Raw genomic sequence first — 21,718 nt, 5'->3', positions numbered from 1 at the left:
CAGGCCATGGGGTCACTAAGAGTCAGACATGACAGGAAATGGAAAAGGAAATGGCAATCCACTCCAGTATTCTTGCCTGGAAAATCCTATGGACAGAGAAGCCTGGTGGGCTACAGTCCATGGGGTTGCAAAGAGTTGGACACAACTGAGCGACCTCACTCACTCTATAGGAATTAAATTCAAAAGGAAATACTAAATTAAAATATAAAATTAAACGTAGTCTATGCATAGCAAAACTCAATGAGATCATATGTAGCTTACAGGAGGTCTCTAATCAATATTTGTAAATAAATTTATTAATTTATAGGAAGAGTGTTTCAGATTAAAAAAGAGAAAGGACTTAAAACTAAGCACTGAAACTGCAAAATTCAGAGGTCAGGTGAGAAGGAGTATGTCAAATAGAAAATTAAGAAATGATGGGCCAGAAATGCCAATACCACAAAAGGAGAAAATAGTCAGTGAATCATGAGGGGAAGTTGTTTCTAGAAGCACTGACTATAAATTATAGACTTTTTCTAAGATGGCAAGTAAACAAAGATACATTGAAATATTTCTTATTAAGGTACACTTAATGAAAGTTAATGGGTTCATGTGCCTGCTCTAGATACCAAAACTCTACCTACAATAATACATTTGTATGCGTGCTAAGTTGCTTCAGTCATGTCCAACTCTGTGACGCTATGGGCTCCAGCCAGGCTCCTCTGTCCATGGGATTCTCCAGGCAAGAATACTGTCAGTTCAGTTCAGTTCAGTCGCTCAGTCGTGTCCGACTCTTTGCGACCCCATGAATCACAGCATGCCAGGCGTCCCTATCCATCACCAACTCCTGGAGTTCACCCAGATTCACGTCCATTGAGTCAGTGATGCCATCCAGCCATCTCATCCTCTGTCGTCCCCTTCTCCTCCTGCCCCCAATCCCTCCCAGCATCAGAGTCTTTTCCAATGAGTCAACTCTTGGCATGAGGTGGCCAAAGTACTGGAGTTTCAGCTTTAGCATCATTCCTTCCAAAGAAATCCCAGGGCTGATCTCCTTCAGAATGGACTGGTTGGATCTCCTTGCAGTCCAAGGGATTCTCAAGAGTCTTCTCCAACACCACAGTTCAAAAGCATCAATTCTTCGGCGCTCAGCCTTCAAGAATACTGTAGCAGGTTACAATGCCCTCCAGGGAATCTTCCCAATCCAGGATCGAACCTGAGTCTCTTAAGTCTCCTGCATTGGCAGGCAGATTCTTAACCACTAGTGCCACCTGAGAAGCCCACCTACAATAGTGAGTTGGATCTAGCCTAAATATGAATCTATAATTGGAAGAGGTTTTTCTAACCATCACATGATATCAAAATACTATTATAGTGTGAAGAGGTCACTAAACAAAATTTAGAGCAGTAATTTCAGTAGAAGGATTTAATCCTTCATGAAATATAGTGCTAAAGAAACTTCATAGTTACCATTTGCAAATTAGGACATCCATCAATTGTACACTAGTACCATGTGGCACTAGCAGTAAAGAATGTGCCTGCCAATGCAGGAGACCTAAGAGATGTGGGTTCAATCCCTGGGTTGGGAAGATCTCCTGGTGAAGGAAATGGCAACACACTCTGGTATTCTTGCCTGGTGAGTCCCACGGACTGTGAGGATCCTGGCCGGCTACAGTCCATAGGGTGGTACAGAGTTGGACATGACTGAAGCGATTTAGCACACATACACCATTGATGAACAGTCAGGAAGTTGGGCACCTGTTTGGTACATAGGCATTGTATATTTAAAAAGAAAATTAACTGCTGCTGGAAACATCATGTTTTAAAAATTCTACAAAGGCAAATTTACAACAACAAAAAAATTATTTAAAATATTTCAAAAATGAAAAAAAATTTTCTAAAATGGATTAAATGCTAAGCTCTTTGAGAACTGTGTGTATGTATGTGAGTGGATTCATAGTCATATTTTTATGCCTAAGCATTTAATTTCTTCAGATTTATAAGTATTAGGGAATTGATGTAAACCTAATGTTTCCAACAGCAATAGAAATTTGTAAAGGATGCTGAAACTGTACAGAAATGACTTTATTTGGACAGGTTCTTGATCATTTGGGAAGAATTATGGACTCAGCATTTCAGTAGCACAGGTTTTTCCATAAAGTTATTTTCTTTTTTGTTGTTGTTGTTGTTCAGTGTTCAAAGAAACTATGTTTGGGAGTAAGTTTGAGAACTTCCATAACCTTTTGTTAATGAGCCTGCTGTCTCTGCATAAATTTGCAAATATCTTTATCAGATTGAATTACTGATGAAAAAGTACTTTCTTGTAAGAAGACTTCAATGGACCAAATTTCTATAGTAGATGTTAGCACTCATTTTTTTTTTCACTATGGAAAGGATATATACAATAATTCAATTTCATGTTTAATTATTATATTAATAATTCAGTCTTTGAACAAATGAGACCATGTCTTTTAATAATTTGATAAAATATGGTTTAAGTAGTTGGTAGTATGGTTCAGTTTTTATGGACAGTAGAACTCAAATGTTATGTGTGAACTCTTAATCAAGTCATACATACAATTTTGTTTCTTTTTCATTAGTATCATTTTCATTAGTGACTTTTGCTCTTGGTTTATGTTTAATCTACTTACAGCCTTACAGAATTTAATTGTGAATATGAGAACAAAATGCTTATTCAGGACAATTCTAATGAATTTATTACTTTTTTATAAGGAGGCAATTCTTTTCAGTCTATTTGCATGTTATTATATATATGTTATTTTGCAATGTCATGTGTATGTGTGTGTGTCTATGTAAAGATACTGTATCATCAACAGTTCATGAGAGTGATCTTTACTCCAATCCTTAACAAAAATTAGCATTATTAAACTTTTTTCATGTACTATTCTCTTAGTTTTCTCCTCTAGGAAACACCTATTAAAATATATTTGTGTGTGTATATATATATATATATATATATACACACACATTTATTGATTGCATATTTAAAAGTCATTTATGACATTTATGTAATTTAGGTAAAATTGAAAAGATTTTCATTATTTTTATTTTCTCAATATTTTCTTCTTTACTTTTACTTTATTGTGTTTTGATAAACAGAAGTTGTTAATAGAATCAGATTTTTCAACATTTCAAAATGATTTGCACATTTTGGGACTATTTTAAGAAATATTTATCTATTTCTAAACAAGTAAGATGTGTCTGATATATTTCCAAGAATATAACTTTAAGTTTGCATTCTTCACATCTGTAACTTTAATGAATTTGAAATAGATTTTAATATACGATATGGGTTATTTATCTTTTAGTAATTGATCCTTAAGTTAATCATATTATGGTTAGAGGTATTTATAAAATATCAATTTTTGAAATATCAAAATTTCAAAAATAAATTTTGTTTGCAAAAATTTTTCTGTAGCTCTTGATAGCACAGTTCTGTGTATGTTCATTAAATTTTGCTTCTTAACTGTATCACTGATATCTCTATTCTTACTAATTTTTAAGTGGTGTGTTGAAATACCCATTGTGATGATGGATTCATCAGTCTCTGTTAATCTCTAATGAGGTCAGGTGTTTGATTAGATTCATCTAAATTTAGAATTTTAATATCTTCCAAGTCAATTGAAACCATTATCTTTATATTGTCATTTTTATCTCTAATAATTTTTCTCACCTTAGTATATTTTTTGTTTTATATTGATAATACAACCTTAAGATTCCTTAACTTGCTATTTTTCTGTGTATGTTTCCAAGCCATCATTTTCAGCCTTTCTGTATCAAACTTGGAATACACATTTTAATACAATGAACAGAGTTGGAGTGGATCTTTAATCCAGTCAGACAATCTACTTTTCAACTGAATTAATTTACTAGGCCTTACTAAGATAATTTTTACTATATTTAAATTTATTTTTACAATCTTTTACTTTCTTCCTTTTCTTTTTCTATCTTTGTTTTCTGTTTCTAATTTTATTAATAATCAACTTTTCCATTTAGTTTTTCTCTCCTGTAATAGATTTGAAATTTTTCCTTCCATTTCATCCCATTTATATTTGTAATATGTTTATTTTGAACTCAAAAATATGTCTAATTTAATATATTTAATTAAGATTCATACAGGCAGTAAGTAATATACATTTAAACCACTATTTGTTTTCCTCTTTTTTCTACACACAGTTGTTCCAGAAAGAAGCAAGTTGCAAGTTTCATCTTTAGCTTTACTTTACATGGGAAGAAACCTATTTTGTAACCCCATCTTTTACTAATGTTGAGGGTCCTTAGCTATACTGTCCAATAACTTAGGTGCTAGCCGTGGGTGACTTTTTAAATGTAAATTAATTAGATATAAATAAATTACACATTATATCCGTGGTTGCATGAGACATATTTCAAGTCCAGCCTGAGGTGGCTAGTGGTTACTGTATTGACGAGCACCTCTATAGTAGAACACTTCCATGTAGAAGGCATTGTTGGACAGCCATGCTAGAGGGCCTGGGCTCAATCTAAAATCTCCTTGTCCAACATTAGCTTCTGTTTCTCCATACATGTAGAGAACAGAGCTTTGAGAATTAAGCATCTCAATATTTAATGCTCTAGTTCCCTGCTTATTTAACTTACATGCAGAGTATATCATGAGAAATGCTGGGCTGGAAGAAGCACAAGCTGGAATCAAGATTGCCGGGAGAAATATCAATAACCTCAGATATGCAGATGACACCACCCTTATGGCAGAAAGTGAAGAGGAACTCAAAAGCTTCTTGATGAAAGTGAAAGTGGAGAGTGAAAAAGTTGGTTTAAAGCTCAACATTCAGAAAACGAAGATCATGGCATCTGGTCCCATCAGTTCATGGGAAATAGATGGGGAAACAGTGGAAACAGTGTCAGACTTTATTTTTCTGGGCTCCAAAATCACTGCAGATGGTGACTGCAGCCATGAAATTAAAAGACGCTTACTCCTTGGAAGGAAAGTTATGACCAACCTAGATAGCATATTGAAAAGCAGAGACATTACTTTGCCAACAAAGGTCCGTCTAGTCAAGGCTATGGTTTTTCCAGTGGTCATGTATGGATGTGAGAGTTGGACTGTGAAGAAGGCTGAGCGCCAAAGAATTGATGCTTTTGAACTGTGGTGTTGGAGAAGACTCTTGAGAGTCCCTTGGACTGCAAGGAGATCCAACCAGTCCATTCTGAAGGAGATCAGTCCTGGGCGTTCTATGGAAGGACTGATACTAAAGCTGAAACTCCAGTACTTTGGCCACCTCATGCGAACGGTTGACCCATTGGAAAAGACCCTGATGCTGGGAGGGATTGGGGGCAGGAGGAAAAGGGGATGACAGAGGATGAGATGGCTGGATGGCATTACCGACTGGATGGAGATGAGTTTGAGTGAACTCCGAGAGTTGGTGATGGATAGGGAGGCCTGGCGTGCTGTGATTCATGGTGTCGCAAAGAGTCAGACACGACTGAGCAACTGAACTGAACTGAACGGAACTGAGTTCTCTGATTTGGATATTTGTACTTTGTTTAGCATTTGTTTATTTGTTCAATTTAATATCTCTATTCATCTAAATACGTTGTTTGAGATTTTCCTCAATTTACTATGAACTTAGAAATGCATCTTAAAACATACTTAAGTAAGTTATTCAGTATATATGAGTTTTCAGGGAGCAGTAGACCACTATGATGTTGGGATAAAAGGCAAGATTAACGTTTTTATTATTCCTATATATTTTCCTTTTTTATGTAAACTGCTCTTTGTACATGCGTGTGAAGTCACTTCAGTCGTGTCTGACTCTCTGCGTCCCTATGGATTGTAGCCCACCAGACTTCTGTGTCCATGGGATTCTCCAGGCAAGAATAATGGAGTGTGTCGCCATGACCTCCTTCAGGGGATCTTTCTGACCCAGGGATGGAACCCTTTTCTTTGGCATCTACCTGCACTGGAGGGGGGTTCTTTACTGCTAGTGAAAAGTGAAAGTGAAAGTCGCTCTTTGCAACCCCATGGACTATACAGTCCATGATGTTCTCCAGGCCAGAATATTGGAGTAGGTAGCCATTCTCTTCTCCAAGGAATCTTCCTAACCCAGGAATGAATTGAACCCAGGGATGAACCCAGGTCTCCTGCATTGCAGGCAGATTCTTTACACTAGTGCCAATATAATTTCTGACATTTTATTTTCTTTTTCTAATGAGTTTGAAGGAAGTCTGAAGGAGACCTTCCCTTTGTTACCAGGTGTTGTCAGATGATGTTGCTTTTTTGCTGTTTTTTTGCTTTGTTTCTTTTTGATGTTTGCTTTTGATTCTGTAATGATATATGCGGCCAAGGAGACTTCTTCATTGTAATTTGCATACCTTTTTTCATGGCTTCCATTTTTTCATATAAAATTTAAGAAGGTCTTCTTCATGCCGAAGTTGTACCTTCTTCTCACACTGCTGAAGTTTTTTTTTTTTTTTTATATTTGAATATTGAACCCATCAGGAATTAATTCTAGTGTAAGTTATAGATAGTAGCTTTCTATATTCTCAAGAGGTGTGGGTTTTTCCAATGTCTTTCATTGAACAATTCATTATTTCTCCCATAATAAAAAATCACTAGTGTTTTATGCTGAAGTCCTACATATATGTATGATGTCTCATTTAAGATCTATTTTCTCCTCTTTTACAGTTTCTCTGTCTAATCTTGCACCAGGCCAATAGGATTTCCTGAAGTTTACTGATCTTTTTCTTCTTTTTCTTTTTTGTGCTATATTTAAAGTGTATGTGTAGGAACTTTAGAATTCACTTGTTCAAAAAAAATTACTTTGCTGTTTTTATTGGTAACAGATTATATCTTAAATATTAATTTAGGAAATTTAACATTTTATCTTCTTGAGCCTTTCTAGCCAGAAACAGCATATTGCCTTTTAATTGATTCAAATTTTATTTTTATGTCCCACAAGAGAGTTTAAAATTTATTCCATGTGAATCTTGAACATCACTTTAAAAATATATCTCTCTATGCTTAATCCCTCCAGTGAAAATGAATATTTTTAAAGTTTTTCAGTCGATTTACTTTAGTTTTCCAGACACACAATATTGTTTTTGATATATAATGATACTTTCACCTGTTTCTTAACTCATTTCTCTCTTTCATTTAATTACATAAGCTGTTATGTCCTAAACAATGTTAAACAAGATTGGTAATAGTGAATATACATGCAGTTTCAAAATTTGATAGAAACACTGTTTGCACATTAAAATCTATGTCCACATTAATACTATAAATTTTAGATTTATATCTGTGTTTAGTCGCTCAGTCATGTCCGACTCTTTGCGACCCCATGGACTGTAGCCCACCAGTTTCTTCAGTCCATGGAGATTCTCCAGGCAAGAATACTGGAGTGGGTTGCCATGCCCTCCTTCAGCAGATCTTCCCAACCCAGGGATTAAGCCAGGCCTCCCACACTGCAGGCATATTCTTTATCATCTGAGCCACCAGGGAAGTGCAAGAATACTGAAATGGGTTGCCTAACCCTTCTCCAGGGGATCTTCCTGACCCAGGAATAGAACTGGGGTCTCCTGCATTGCAGGCAAATTCTTTACCAGTTGAGCTACCAGGGAAGCTCAGATTTATATCTAATATGTTTAAATATATATATATATATATATATATATATATATATATATTTAATGTCAAATAAATATATATAATTTTAAACTTACTATGTACTATTTACGGAGAAGGCAATGGCACCCCACTCTAGTACTCTTGCCTGGAAAATCCCATGGATGGAGGAGCCTGGTTGGCTGCAGTCCATGGGGTCGCTAAGAGTCGAGCATGACTGAGCGACTTCACTATCACTTTTCACTTTCATGCATTGAAGAAGGAAATAGCGACCCACTCCAGTGTTCTTGCCTGGAGAATCCCAGGGACGGGGGAGCCTGGTGGGCTGCCGTCTATGGGGTCACACAGAGTTGGACACGACTGAAGCGACTTAGCAGTAGCATGTACTATTTAAGACAAATGTGCAAAATTTTTATCAAATATCTTTAAACATTTGAGAAGTGATTATAATTATTTTATATTTGAAAGTATATTACTATGCAGATTATATTATTATATTCTTTCAATATTGAATTATATCTGAATCTAGTAAGACTAATAATGGATTATTATTATTTTGTTATGCCCTTATATTCTGTTTGCTAATATTTGGTTTAGGATTTTATGACCAGTAAGGGAAACTGATTTTTTTGCTAATCTTTTACTTATGTTTGAATTTGTTAAATACGCTCTTGAGCAATGGAGATATCATATGTGTATGTGTTCTGTAACTCAGTCATATCTGACTCTTTGCAAACCTGTGGACTGTAGCCTGCCAAGCTCCTCTGTCCATGGGATTTTCCTGGCAAGAATACTGGAGTGACTTGCCATTTCCTCCTCCAAGGTGTCTTCCTGACCCAGGAATCAAACCTGCATCTCCTGCATTGCATAGTCTTATATTACTTAAATAATTTATGGAATTCCATGAATTTCCTGAAGAATCTATTTATGATTAATGCATTAACTTGAATGTGTTTGTGTAATGGAGATGGGAGGTGAAAAGTTATTTGACAAGTTCTCTAGTTCTTCTATGGTAATCTGTAGGTTTCAATTTTTTATGCTATTTTGATTGGGCTATATTAGATTATTTATCTACATTTGTAAATTAATTTTTACAGAGAAGCAAAGTAATTTATAATTTTTTAATGTAATCTGTGAAAATTTGCTTGATTTATATGCTTGATGTGTTTGTCTTTTTCCTTTTTTTATGTTAAATAATGATTTATCTGTTTTATTCTTTATTTTCCTCTAGAGTCATCTCTTAGATAACTACGTTCTATTTTTCAGTTCAGTGTTTGCCATTGATTACTTTTTCCAATATACTTTTTCTCTTTGTCTTACTGCTCTTTAACTGATTAGGTTGGATACTCATTATATCTATATATATATTTTAGTAATATAAATGGTTAGGCTATTAAATATCTCTCCAAGCACTGCTTTAGGTGTGTCATATAAGCTATTAAATATATTTTCATATTACTGATTCCTAGGCAATTTATGTGAGAGTTCAACCAAAAACTATTTGAGATATTTTTCATATTTTAAAGTTTAGCTAAATATAGAACAAACTTTCTCCCTTTTTTGAGACATAACATTTTGGATACTTTATAATATATTCTGTTATCTGATTTAATTTTTGCACTAAACCTGAGAAGTTGACATTTTTATTCACATTTTGTGTGGCACAGAAGGATCCTACTGTATTTAAGTAGCAAGGTATATAATGGAGAAATAAAAATGAAAGCTAAAACTTCCTCTTTTAATATTTGAATTTTTTCAGGTACATATAAAATAACTAATATGCTTATTGAAGGACTGTGGTTAAAGGAAACACAAGGGCCTGTGCTATCAACAAAAATAGCATCAATTGCACTTCTGGTGTGATGTATAATATGAAAGGAACAATAGATAGCAGTGCAAATTGTGGAATGAGGAGACAAGGTTCCCAGGAACCCCCACTACACTGGAAGCATCAGTGCTTTTTCAGATTTTCTTGCTGTGGGTCGCAAGAAAAACTGTAGTAAAAATTGTGGTAAAAATTTGTATTAAAAAATTGTAGTAAAACTGAGACTCTGGCTGACTAATACCTTTTTATTCTTAATTCTTCAGTTAAATGGCTTTTGATTATAGTGGGACAAAATAGTTGATCCAATATTTGATAGCTGAATCGAAAATAATACTGTCACAATATATTGCCCTAGTGATCTATCAAATAGAGGACATCATATTGGGCTTTTCTAATTTGCAGAATGAGTACTAACATATTTGAAATTAATTTCATTTGTAAATAAGGAATCCTCTCTCCCCCTTAAGCTTTGGTTCTTTACAGGAGTGCACAAACTTGTAGACACGACAAGGATACTTATCTTACAATTCAGAGCCTGACTCTCTAGCAAGCATACTGCAGTACCATAGCTTACATGTGATAGAGGGTTCTGTGGGACCTAATTCTCACCTCCCTTTCTTAAAGAGAATGTAAAGACCTGAAAGTGAAGCTGTCCTTTTTAGTCTAGCATTTAAAGAGAAAATGTGGACCTAAACTTTCTCAAATGAACAAAATCATGTTCATACAAAACACTATTGTAATGTCCCTGAAAAGGTGCAAAAGAACATGGGATGATAGGTGTAAATTTCTTCTTTCAGAGATATATCTCTAAGCTTGGTCATAAGCTGCAATACAAAATAAGTCTGCTTCATTAGAACAACCTGAGAATAACATCACAGAATGCCAGCAAAAAATCATTTTGTTTCATTTAAGTTACTGAAGGACTTGTCTCTTAAGTTACTATTAGCCAAGAACTAATATATCCTACTTATAAAAATTTGATAGACAAAGCAGATCAGTGTCTACAATTCCTTGTATTTTATGTATGTAAGAGAAAATAAGTAAAAAACCTTCGCATTTGGAAACCAAAACTATTCTCTTTTGAAAGCAGAGAACATACAGTTTTGTAGTGGGTTTGTCTTTTTTAAGGCAGCAAAATTACCCAATTTGTTTTTACCATAACCTATAAATGTCGAACGTCCTCAGTGAAAATGATAAACATGTAATTTAACTGTCATATATATGCTTGTAAAGCAAGAACGTATGCTTGGTGAAACTTGGAGATGGGGTTTAACATGGATTACACGTTTGTAAAGTTATGACTTTGTATGGAATACATAGTTATTGATCTTCAAAACAGAGTTACTCCCTATTTAATTATTAACATATTTTTGAAGGAATAACCCTCACCATTTTCTAGTCAGAGACATCTTTATTACTTTGAAATAAGATGCATATTTATATGGGTTTGTGATATTGGATGCAGGGCCACTATCAAACTTTATTCTGGGCATGCCATGGCATTGAGTATAAGCAACAACTTTAAATTAGATGCTCTCCTTTATAGGCTGTGAGATTGAATTAGAATAAAGCACTAATAGAAATCCAGTTTATAAAAATACCATAGAGGCTGGGAGATAATGATGAATTTCTACTATTACCACATTCCAGTACATCTGTATCTTCTAAAGTACTGGTAGAAGATACATTTTTCTTTTTATGTTAGCCAAAAGAAAAAAAAATCTGATATATATTAATAAGTTACCAGTATTTCTGTGATTATTTCACTTTTTTCTCTTTCAAAATGTCATGAGAAATCTCATAAGATCCTTTAAGTTGCTAACATTTTGTTAAATGAATTTGATTACTCCTGTATAATAAAATAATCATAGGAGGTATAGAAAGGCAACCAAATCACACTAAGTTTTGTACTTTTTCTAGTTGAGAAATAATTACAAATATGTAGAGAATTATGGGCAACCTGCCATCAGAGTAGTAGCTATTTTACACAAATGAGTAAAACAAGCCAAAAATGGAAAGGCACTGCCTACATCATTCTCTCCTTAAAAAGCACTTCTTCCCAAACTACTCTCTGCAACTCAGATCCCAGTGTATACATCTGTTCATCATTCTTAATACCTCCCTCTCATTCACTCTCATGTATGAAATCTATTAGCATTGATCTTGACTTCACTTCCTAAATATTCCTAGATGCCACCATTTTTCCTTGCTACTATTCTGTTCTCTTGTAGGCTGACATCTCAGCTCCTTGTATCTCTTCAGTGCAAGTGAGAAGTGCCATTTCCTAGGTCAATCACTTACACTTGTTCTAGCCCCATTTTGTTTTCCATTACTCTCATGTCACTCCTGTGTTGTCAACCTTCAGTTGTACCATGAATCTCTAGCTAAAGTCCAGATAAAGTCCATCTCGGGAGCCTGGATGCTGTCATTCACATCTAACTCCCCAACCTCATCTTGCTCTGTGCTGCTTTCTTGTCCTGTCTGTCCTATGGTCTTACAAGCTGTAAGTTCTTGGCACTTTTTTCCCACTCCAGGGTCTTTGTTTATGTCATTCTCACTGCCTAGAGCATTATTCCTTCCTTGTTATTAATATCTAGTTGATATCTGAAGGAGTGTAAGACATTTCGAAGGGTCTCAGATCAAGCAATGCAGCCTTCTTTGACTTCTCTAAAAATATAATCTCACTTTTTTCCTTCCCAGTTCATATTATAATAGCAGTTTCACACTTGGGTGATTATTAGATTAATACCTCTATCTGCCACTGGGCAGTACTCTTATGGAGGTAGGGTTGTGTTAATTATCATTATCTTTGTATTTTTTTGTATAGAGTCTGCCACCTCATTGAATATTTGTTGAATGAATGACTATATGAATAAATGAGTAAAGAAATTAAAATTGAATTTGAGAGATTGGAAACAATGAGGAGATGGTAATTTTGGAGCTTGGGTACCTTAGGAATTAGGTCAACCTTCGTGGGATTTGAAGTTGGGTGACATTACCCTGATAGCAAATCCTACTGAAAATAATTGTAAACCTAGACTTATAATAATAAGACAAGAATACACATTATTAATTGAATATTTGCTATGTCTCAGGAATTGCACAATGTACTTTATATAATGCTTTTAAAAATTTGAGCCATGATTTTAAAAAGGACCTACTATACAAGGAGATACCAGTTTTCCCCAATCTCTTTGACATTTTTGTTTCCAGCAGGCAAAGGTATCTGCTGAAAAGATCAATCTGAATAAGTATGTGGGGATAATTCTTTGAGATGTAAACAAATGGAAGATTCTTTTCTTGATAGTTTCAACTATTCCATGTGGCAAAGGGATTAGATTTTTTCAACAGTCAAAGTCAGCTTTTTCTGCCCCTAAGGTTAAAATATCTTCTCTGTCTGGAATGAAAGAAAAAGGTGAATGAAAGAGAAGTCTGAAGATGAAAAACTAGTATGTCTTAGACAGTAGTTCAAGATGGTAGCATGGGGAGTTTGTGAATTCACCTCCTACCAGGGACACAACAAGTCTACAACCACAAATAGTTGCAGTTTCCTCTGAAACTACTGAATAGTTTCCTCTGAGAAGAACTGAAGACTTGGTGAACAGAGCCTCCACAAGAAAGGATAAAAGAGCAGCATTGAGATTGTAGTGAAGGCAAAGACATGGTCTCACCAAAGAAACACCCTACTGCTGGTGAGCCATCCACAGTTGGGAGGGGGCTCAAAACTACAGAACTCTTTCCCAAGAGTCATGCACTTGTGCCTCGTATCAAGCATCCCAGCCCTCAGATTCCATGCAGGAGAGGTAAGCCTCCAAAATATTTGGCTTTGAAAGACAAGGATACATCCAGGAAAGCCATAGTGCTATAGGACATGAAGAATCCAATCTTAAAGAGTTCATTTGCAGACTCACTTTGCAGCACAACAAAACAAAACAAAACAAAACAACAACAAACAGTTTGAAAAGCATCTGTTTGAAAAAGTGAAGGAGATCCACTTACCAATCTTAAAGCATCTTCCAGAGAGGCAGGATCCTACTGGGATCCTCCCCAGGAAGGGAGATGCTGGCTGACACCCTTTTGAGATCTCATTCTTCCTTGCTAATACTGACACTGACAGGCACTACTTTGGAATTCTTAAACCTGCAAGCACCAGTAGGCACACCCCACTGGGAGGCCATCTAATCCCAAAGAGCCACAGCTGTGCAACTCAGCAAGGAGGCCATTCGAGAGCCCTGCCCACGCCCTTGCCACAGCAGGCAGGCACACACAGCCCAAACCTGGATTTCCCTTGAGGACCTAGCTCTGGTGGCCAGAGTGATTGTGCCTATGGACTCTGTGAGACATCTTAGACAAGGCCACCCTGTAAAACTAGGAGGTAGCTGGTTTTGCTAATACACAGAAACAAACACAGAGTATGGCAAAATAAGGAGACAGAGGAATATGTTCCAAATAACACAAGATAAAAACCTCAGGAAAATACCTTTATCAAATGGAAATTATCTACCTGATAAAGAGTTCAAGGTAACTGTCATAAAGATGCAATGTTATATACTGTTTTACTTCAGTTTTTTTTTTTTTTTTTTCAATCTAGTGTGTTTTAGAGCTCTCAAGAGAGAGATGATAGACTGCTGCTGCTAAGTCGCTTTAGTCGTGTCCAACTCTGTGCGACCCCATAGACAGCAGCCCACCAGGCTCCCCCGTACCTTGGATTCTCTAGGCAAGAACACTGGAGTGCGTTGCCATTTCCTTCTCCAATGCATGAAAGTGAAAAGTGAAAATGAAGTCGCTCAGTCGTGTCCGACTCTTAGCGACCCCATTGACTGCAGCCCACCAGGCTCCTCCGTCCATGGGATTTTCCAGGCAAGAGTACTGGGGCGGGGTGCCACTGCCTTCTCTGAGAGATGATAGAAACCCTGTGATAATTAGATCAGAAGAAGACTTAGGCCACTATTGTCTGTTGGAACCAATAATATGTTATGATCTCAAAATTTCCTTTTTCTTTATGATGTGGAAGCAGAAGAAACACCTGTGATGGCCATCTAGTCATCTCATGTTATAGAATAAATAGACTCTATCCTCTGTAACTTTTAATAGTCGAGGTTTTGCTAGAATATCTTTATTCACTTGATCCCTTAGCTTTTGCAAAAGAGACCATATTTGCATTTAAGTTCCTTTTTGGAAATTAATAAATTATTTTTACCACTTTGTGATTTTTTAAATAGAAATTATATTTTCGAGGGGAAAAAGGGAAAGAGATTTAGAGTATAGATAATGTTCATTGGTATTAGCCAGAGGGATCTTACAGAGGTGATAGCTGGAAAGTCTAGAGTGACGAATACTGCTTTTTAGTATCATAGGAGTAAATTGCCTTATATAGATGTAAGTAGTAGCTGAAATTACATTACTCATAAGGCAAAACACATTTTGAAGAGAATTCCACAGGCTGAGAAGGCAAGTTTTCATAAAAAGGACTAGATTTGCCGTAACCTCTGGGGAAAAATAAGAATCTTTATTGCCTGTGTAAGAGCAAGCACTTCCTGAAGTCTTTTGAATTTTATAAATAGTCTCTCAGGTTTCAGAGAAAGTTTTAAAAGTATATTTTTATGTAGAGCTGAAGTACTTTGCTGAACAGCAGAAATTAACACAACATTGTAAATCAACTATACTCCAATTAAAAAAATAAAATATAAAAATATTTTAAAAAATAGAAATAAAAGACAACTCATTTAGCAGTGCTTCTTCCTTTTTAGATAAGAGATGTACCAAGCAAGCCATCTTTCGGGAATGGGGGTTTGTGTGAAAGCCGTAATGCTCAAAAAACACATTATTGCCATTATGTATGTTTGTGTATTTTTCCCCCCATATAGCTCAATTTATAGGTTCAGAGACACTTTTATTTTTTTTAATTTATTTATTTATTTATTTTTTTAAGCCCGGGCCGGGCCCCGCCGTCTCGCCAGCGCTACCCTGGGTCGCCCGCGCCTGGGGCCATCACTTCTCAGATGCACTCGCTGCACACCTGCCAGCCCCGAAGAGCCCGCGTGCCCGGGGCCCAGCAGACCGTTCCAGTTCCCCAGAGACACTTTTAAAAATGTATATCACTAAAAGAAGAACATGATATGCTTCAGAAATATAATTTGCTCTATTATTGTTTATTTTATCACTACAATCTCCACTCTGGCCATGGAATAAAAATTTGAGTGGCAATGTAGAAAATTCAAAAGTTTTTCCTTAAAAGTAAAGACATAGTTTTCTCTTTTATATAATAATTTTAGTACTGTTTTGCTGAGTTCTAGTGTGAAGGCTTTTGTAATTTTAAAAATATTCTGATCTAGGATCAAAGGTATAAATTTTTCTTGGAGTCAATGGGTGCTATATGTGGTTTCCAAAGAGATATTTATTAACACGGAGGACCAACCCCACATCCAGCGAGCTGTGGCTGCGCAGGCGCAGGAGGGCCTAGAGGAGCTATCCCACATTGAAGGTCAGGAAGGGCAGTGGTGAGGAGATACCCCTCGTCCAAGGTAAGGAGCATCAACTGCTCTTTGCTGGGAGCAGCCGTGAAGAGATACCCCATGCCCAGGGTAAAAGAAACCTTGTAAGAGAAACCAAGTAAGATGGTAGGTGTTGCAAGAGGTCATCAGAGGGCAGACACACTGAAACCATACTCACAGGAAACTAGTCAATCTAATCACACTAGAACCACAGCCTTGTCTAACTCAATGAAACTAAGCCATGCCCGTGGGGCAACCCAAGACAGGCGGGTCATGGTGGAGAGATCTGACAGAATGTGGTCCACTGGAGAAGGGAATGGCAAACCACTTCAATATTCTTGCCTTGAGAACCCCATTAACAGTATGAAAAGGCAAAATGATAGGATACTGAAAGAGGAACTCCCCAGGTCCGTAGGTGCCCAATATGCTACTGGAGATCAGTGGAGAAATAACTCCAGAAAGAATGAAGGGATGGAGCCAAAGCAAAAAGAATACCCAGCTGTAGATGTGACTGGTGATAGAAGCAAGGTCCGATGCTGTAAAGAGCAATATTGCATAGGAACCTGGAATGTCAGGTCCATGAATCAAGGCAAATTGAAAGTGGTCAAACAAGAGATGGCAAGAGTGAATGTCGACATTCTAGGAATCAGCAAACTAAAATGGACTGGAATGGGTGAATTTAACTCAGATGACCATTATATATACTACTGCGGGCAGGCATCCCTCAGAAGAAATGGAGTAGCCATCATGGTCAACAAAAGAGTCCAAAATGCAGTACTTGGATGCAATCTCAAAAATGACAGAATGATCTCTGTTCGTTTCCAAGGCAAACCATTCAATATCACAGTAATCCAAGTCTAAGCCCCAACCAGTAACGCTGAAGAAGCTGAACAGTTCTATGAAGACCTACAAGACCTTTTAGAACTAACACCTCAAAAAGATGTCTTTTTCATTATAGGGGACTGGAATGCAAAAGTAGGAAGTCAAGAAACACCTGGAGTAATAGGCAAATTTGGCCTTGGAATACGGAATGAAGCAGGGCAAAGACTAATAGAGTTTTGCCAAGAAAATGCACTGGTCATAACAAACACCCTCTTCCAACAACACAAGAGAAGACTCTATACATGGACATCACCAGATAGTCAACACCGAAACCAGACTGATTATATTCTTAGCAGCCAAAGATGGAGAAGCTCTATGCAGTCAGCAAAAACAAGACCAGGAGCTGACTGTGGCTCAGATCATGAACTCCTTATTGCCAAATTCAGACTTAAATTGAAGAAAGTAGGGAAAACCACTAGACCATTCAGGTATGACCTAAATCAAATCCCTTATGATTATACAGTGGAAGTGAGAAATAGATTTAAGGACCTAGGTCTGATAGATAGCGTGCCTGATGAACTATGGAATGAGGTTCGTGACATTGTACAGGAGACAGGGATCAAGACCATCCCCATGGAAAAGAAATGCAAAAAAGAAAAAAATGGCTGTCTGGGGAGGCCTTACAAATAGCTGTGAAAAGAAGACAAGTGAAAAGCAAAGGAGAAAAGGAAAGATATGAGCATCTGAATGCAGAGTTCCAAAGAATAGCAAGAGATGAGAAAGCCTTCTTCAGTGATCAATGCAAAGAAATAGAGGAAAATAACAGAATGGGAAAGACTAGGGATCTCTTCAAGAAAATCAGAGATACCAAAGGAATATTTCATGCAAAGATGAGCTCAATAAAGGACAGAAATGGTATGGACCTAACAGAAGCAGAAGATATTAAGAGATAGCAAGAATACACAGAAGAACTGTACAAAAAAGATCTTCACGACCCAGATAATCACAATGGTGATTATATTACCTAGAACCAGACATCCTGGAATGTGAAGTCAAGTGGGCCTTAGAAAGCATCACTACAAACAAAGCTAGTGGAGGTGATGGAATTCCAGTTGAGCTATTTCAAATCCTGAAAGATGATGCTGTGAAAGTGCTGCACTCAACATGCCAGCAAATTTGGACAACTCAGCAGTGGCCACAGGACTGGAAAAGGTCAGTTTTCATTCCAATCCCAAAGAAAGGCAATGCCAAAGAATGCTCAAACTGCCATACAATTGCACTCATCTCACATGCTGGTAAAGTAATGCTCAAAATTCTCCAAGCTAGGCTTCAGCAATATGTGAACCGTGAACTTCCTGATGTTCAAGCTGGCTTTAGAAAAGGCAGAGGAACCAGAGATCAAATTGCCAACATCTGCTGGATCATGGAAAAAGCAAGAGAGTTCCAGAAAAACATCTATTTCTGCTTTATTGACTATGCCAAAGCCTTTGACTGTGTGGATCACAATAAACTGTGGAAAATTCTGAAAGAGATGGGAATACCAGACCACCTGACCTGCCTCTTGAGAAATCTGTATGCAGGTCAGGAAGCAACAGTTAGAACTGGACATGGAACAACAGACTGGTTCCAAATAGGAAAAGGAGTACGTCAAGGTTTTATTTGTCACCCTGCTTATTTAACTTATATGCAGAGTACATCATGAGAAACGCTGGACTGGAAGAAACACAAACTGGAATCAAGATTGCCGGGAGAAATATCAATAACCTCAGATATGCAGATGACACCACTCTTGTGGCAGAAAGTGAAGAGGAACTAAAGAGCCTCTTGATGAAAGTGAAAGAGGAGAGTGAAGAAGTTGGCTTAAAGCTCAACATTCAGAAAACGAAGATCATGGCATCTGGTCCCATCACTTCATGGGAAATAGATGGGGAAACAGTGGAAACAGTGTCAGACTTTATTTTTTTTTTGGGGGGGGGCTCCAAAATCACTGCAGATGGTGACTGCAGCCATGAAATTAAAAACGCTTACTCCTTGGAAGGAAAGTTATGACCAACCTAGATAGCATATTCAAAAACAGAGACATTACTTTGCCAACAAAGGTGCGTCTAGTCAAGGCTATGGTTTTTCCTGTGGTCATGTATGGATGTGAGAGTTGGACTGTGAAGAAGGCTGAGCGCTGAAGAATTGATGCTTTTGAACTGTGGTGTCGGAGAAGACTCTTGAGAGTCCCTTGGACTGCAAGGAGATCCAACCAGTCCATTGTTAAGGAGATCAGCCCCGGGATTTCTTTGGAGGGAATGATGCTAAAGCTGAAACTCCAGTACTTTGGCCACCTCATGCGAAGAGTTGACTCAATGGAAAAGACTCTGATGCTGGGAGGGATTGGGGGCAGGAGGAGAAGGTGACAACAGAGGATGAGATGGCTGGATGTAATCACTGACTCGATGGACGTGAGTCTGAGTGAACTCCGGGAGTTGGTGATGAACAGGGAAGGCTGGCATGCTGGGATTCATGGAGTCCCAAAAAGTCGGACACGACTCAGCGACTGAACTGAATTGAACTGAATTTGTTTCATAGAACACAAAATGCTATTGGGAGATAATAAACTGCATCTATTGTTTGATTTTATTATTTATATTTTATGATTTGAACTATTAATATTTTTTCTCCTAGTTATGAAATGAATGCTTGCTGTTCAGCAGGAAAGCCAGCAGACAGAGGGACAACATGGCACCATTCAAGAAGCACCAGCCTTGGAGACAGAGGACAAGGGATAAGGTACTCCCTGATTTTATTCCTAATAACCTTGTTTATGCTGAGAGCACCTGACTTTTACTTCGTAAGAGTCCTGAGTCATATAAGATAATTATTTCTTTCATAACCTTTTCTTGTTCAGTCGCTAGGTCATGTCCAACTCTTTGTGAACTCATGGACTGTATCATGCCAGGCTTCCCTATTCTTCACTATCTCTCGGAGTTTGTTCAAACTTATGTTCATTGAGTCAGTGATGCCATTCAACCATCTCATCCTCTGTTGCCCCCCTTTCCTTCTGCTCTCAATCCTTCCCAGCAACAGGGTCTTTTCCGACGAGTTGACTCTTCACATCAGGTGACCAAAGTATTGGACTTTAGCTTCAGCATCAGTCCTTCCAATGAATATTCAGGACAACTTTCCTTTAGGATTGACTTGTTTGATCTCCTTGCAGTCCAAGGGACTCTCAAGTCTTCTCCAGCACCATAGTTCATATTCCTGAATATGTAGTTTTTGTTCTCTCCTCCCCCAAATAGGAAAATATATTCCACCTTAATATACTCCAAGTTAATAAGAGTGAAAGATTGTTGCCTATGACTAATCAACATGAAATTCAACTCATAGCAATTAATTCATTTTATAGTTTCTATGAAAATCAGTGTGGTACTGTTGAGGAATAAATTAGATTCAATATCAGCCAAGTCTCAGTTGATATTCTAGTTCTAATACTTACTAGTTGTGTGAACTTGATCAAGTTCCTTAAATTTGGGGGTCTCATCTGTAATGTCAATAATATATAACTTCCTATGTTGTTATAATAGTTTAAAAAGTAATATATATAAAATGCACATCTCACATCATTAGTGCTCCATATATTACGATTTTTGTATTGGGAAAACTCTGAAGTTTCATCTTCACTGAGAGTTGTATTGCGTTTCTTCTGGTAGCCCTCAGATTCCTGCTACTTATTTTGTCCCCTTTGGACATTTGCAAAGGATTAAGGTTATCCAGCTCTCTGGTAAGAAAATCCTTATATTGCCATACCTTGCACCATGTAACCCTGCTATTATGGCCAACATTTATTGGTCTATAAACAGTTGGATGATTAAACAGCTAGTCAGTCAGTCAGTTGAGTTGCTCAGTTGTGTCTGACTCTTTGTGACCCCACGAACCGCAGCATGCCAGGCCTCCCTGTCCATCATTAATTCCCGGAGTCCACCCAAACCAATGTCCATTTGAGTCGGTGATGCCATCCAACCATCTCATCCTCTGTCGTCCCTTCCTCCTCCTGCCCTCAATCTTTCCCAGCATCAGGGTCTTTTCCAATGAGTCAGCTCTTCGCATCAGGTGGTCAAAGTATTGGGGTTTCAGCTTCAACATCAGTCCTTCCAGTGAACACCCAGGACTGATCTCCTTTAGGATGGACTGGTTGGATCTCCTTGCAGTCTAAGGGACTCTCAAGAGTCCTCTCCAACACCACAGTTCAAAAGCATCAATTCTTCGGGGCTCAGCTTTCTTTAGAGTCCAACTCTCATATCCATACATGACCACTGGAAAAACCATAGCCTTGACTAGATGGAACTTCGTTGTCAAAGTAATGTCTCTGCTTTTTAATATGCTGTCTAGGTTGGTCATAACTTTCCTTCCAAGGAGTAAGTGTCTTAATTTCATGGCTGCTGTACCATCTGCAGTGATTTTGGAGCCCAGAAAAATAGTCAGCCACTGTTTCCACTGTTTCCCCATCTATTTCCCATGAAGTGATGGGACCAGATGCCATGATCTTCGTTTTCTGAATGTTGAGTTTTAAGCCAACTTTTTCACTCTCCTGTTTCACTTTCATCAAGAGGCTCTTTAGTTCTTCTTCACTTTCTGCCATAAGGGTGGTAGCCTATAACTTAATGTAAGTGTATACCAATAGCATAAAAAAGACATTCATATTTTTCTTTGGGGGAATTTTTTTATTAAATATTTTTTTTTTGATGTGGGCTATTTTTAAAATATATTGAATTTTTTACAGTGTTGTTTCTGTTTTATGTTTCAGCTTTTTGGCTACATGTGATATCATGTAGCCAAAGGCATGTGATATCAACCAGGGATTGAACCAACACCCCCCTGCACTTAAAGACAGTCCTAGCCACTGGACCACCAAGGAAGTCCATCTTTGGGGGAATTTTGTTTTAATTTATTTATTTTTAAAATGTATTTATTTTTTATTGAAGGATAATT

The sequence above is a fragment of the Bos indicus genome, chromosome 4, assembly GCF_029378745.1.
Source record: "Bos indicus isolate NIAB-ARS_2022 breed Sahiwal x Tharparkar chromosome 4, NIAB-ARS_B.indTharparkar_mat_pri_1.0, whole genome shotgun sequence".
NCBI lineage: Eukaryota > Metazoa > Chordata > Mammalia > Artiodactyla > Bovidae > Bos > Bos indicus.
The sequence above is the reverse complement of the archived record's forward strand: the minus strand, read 5'-3'. Positions refer to the sequence as shown.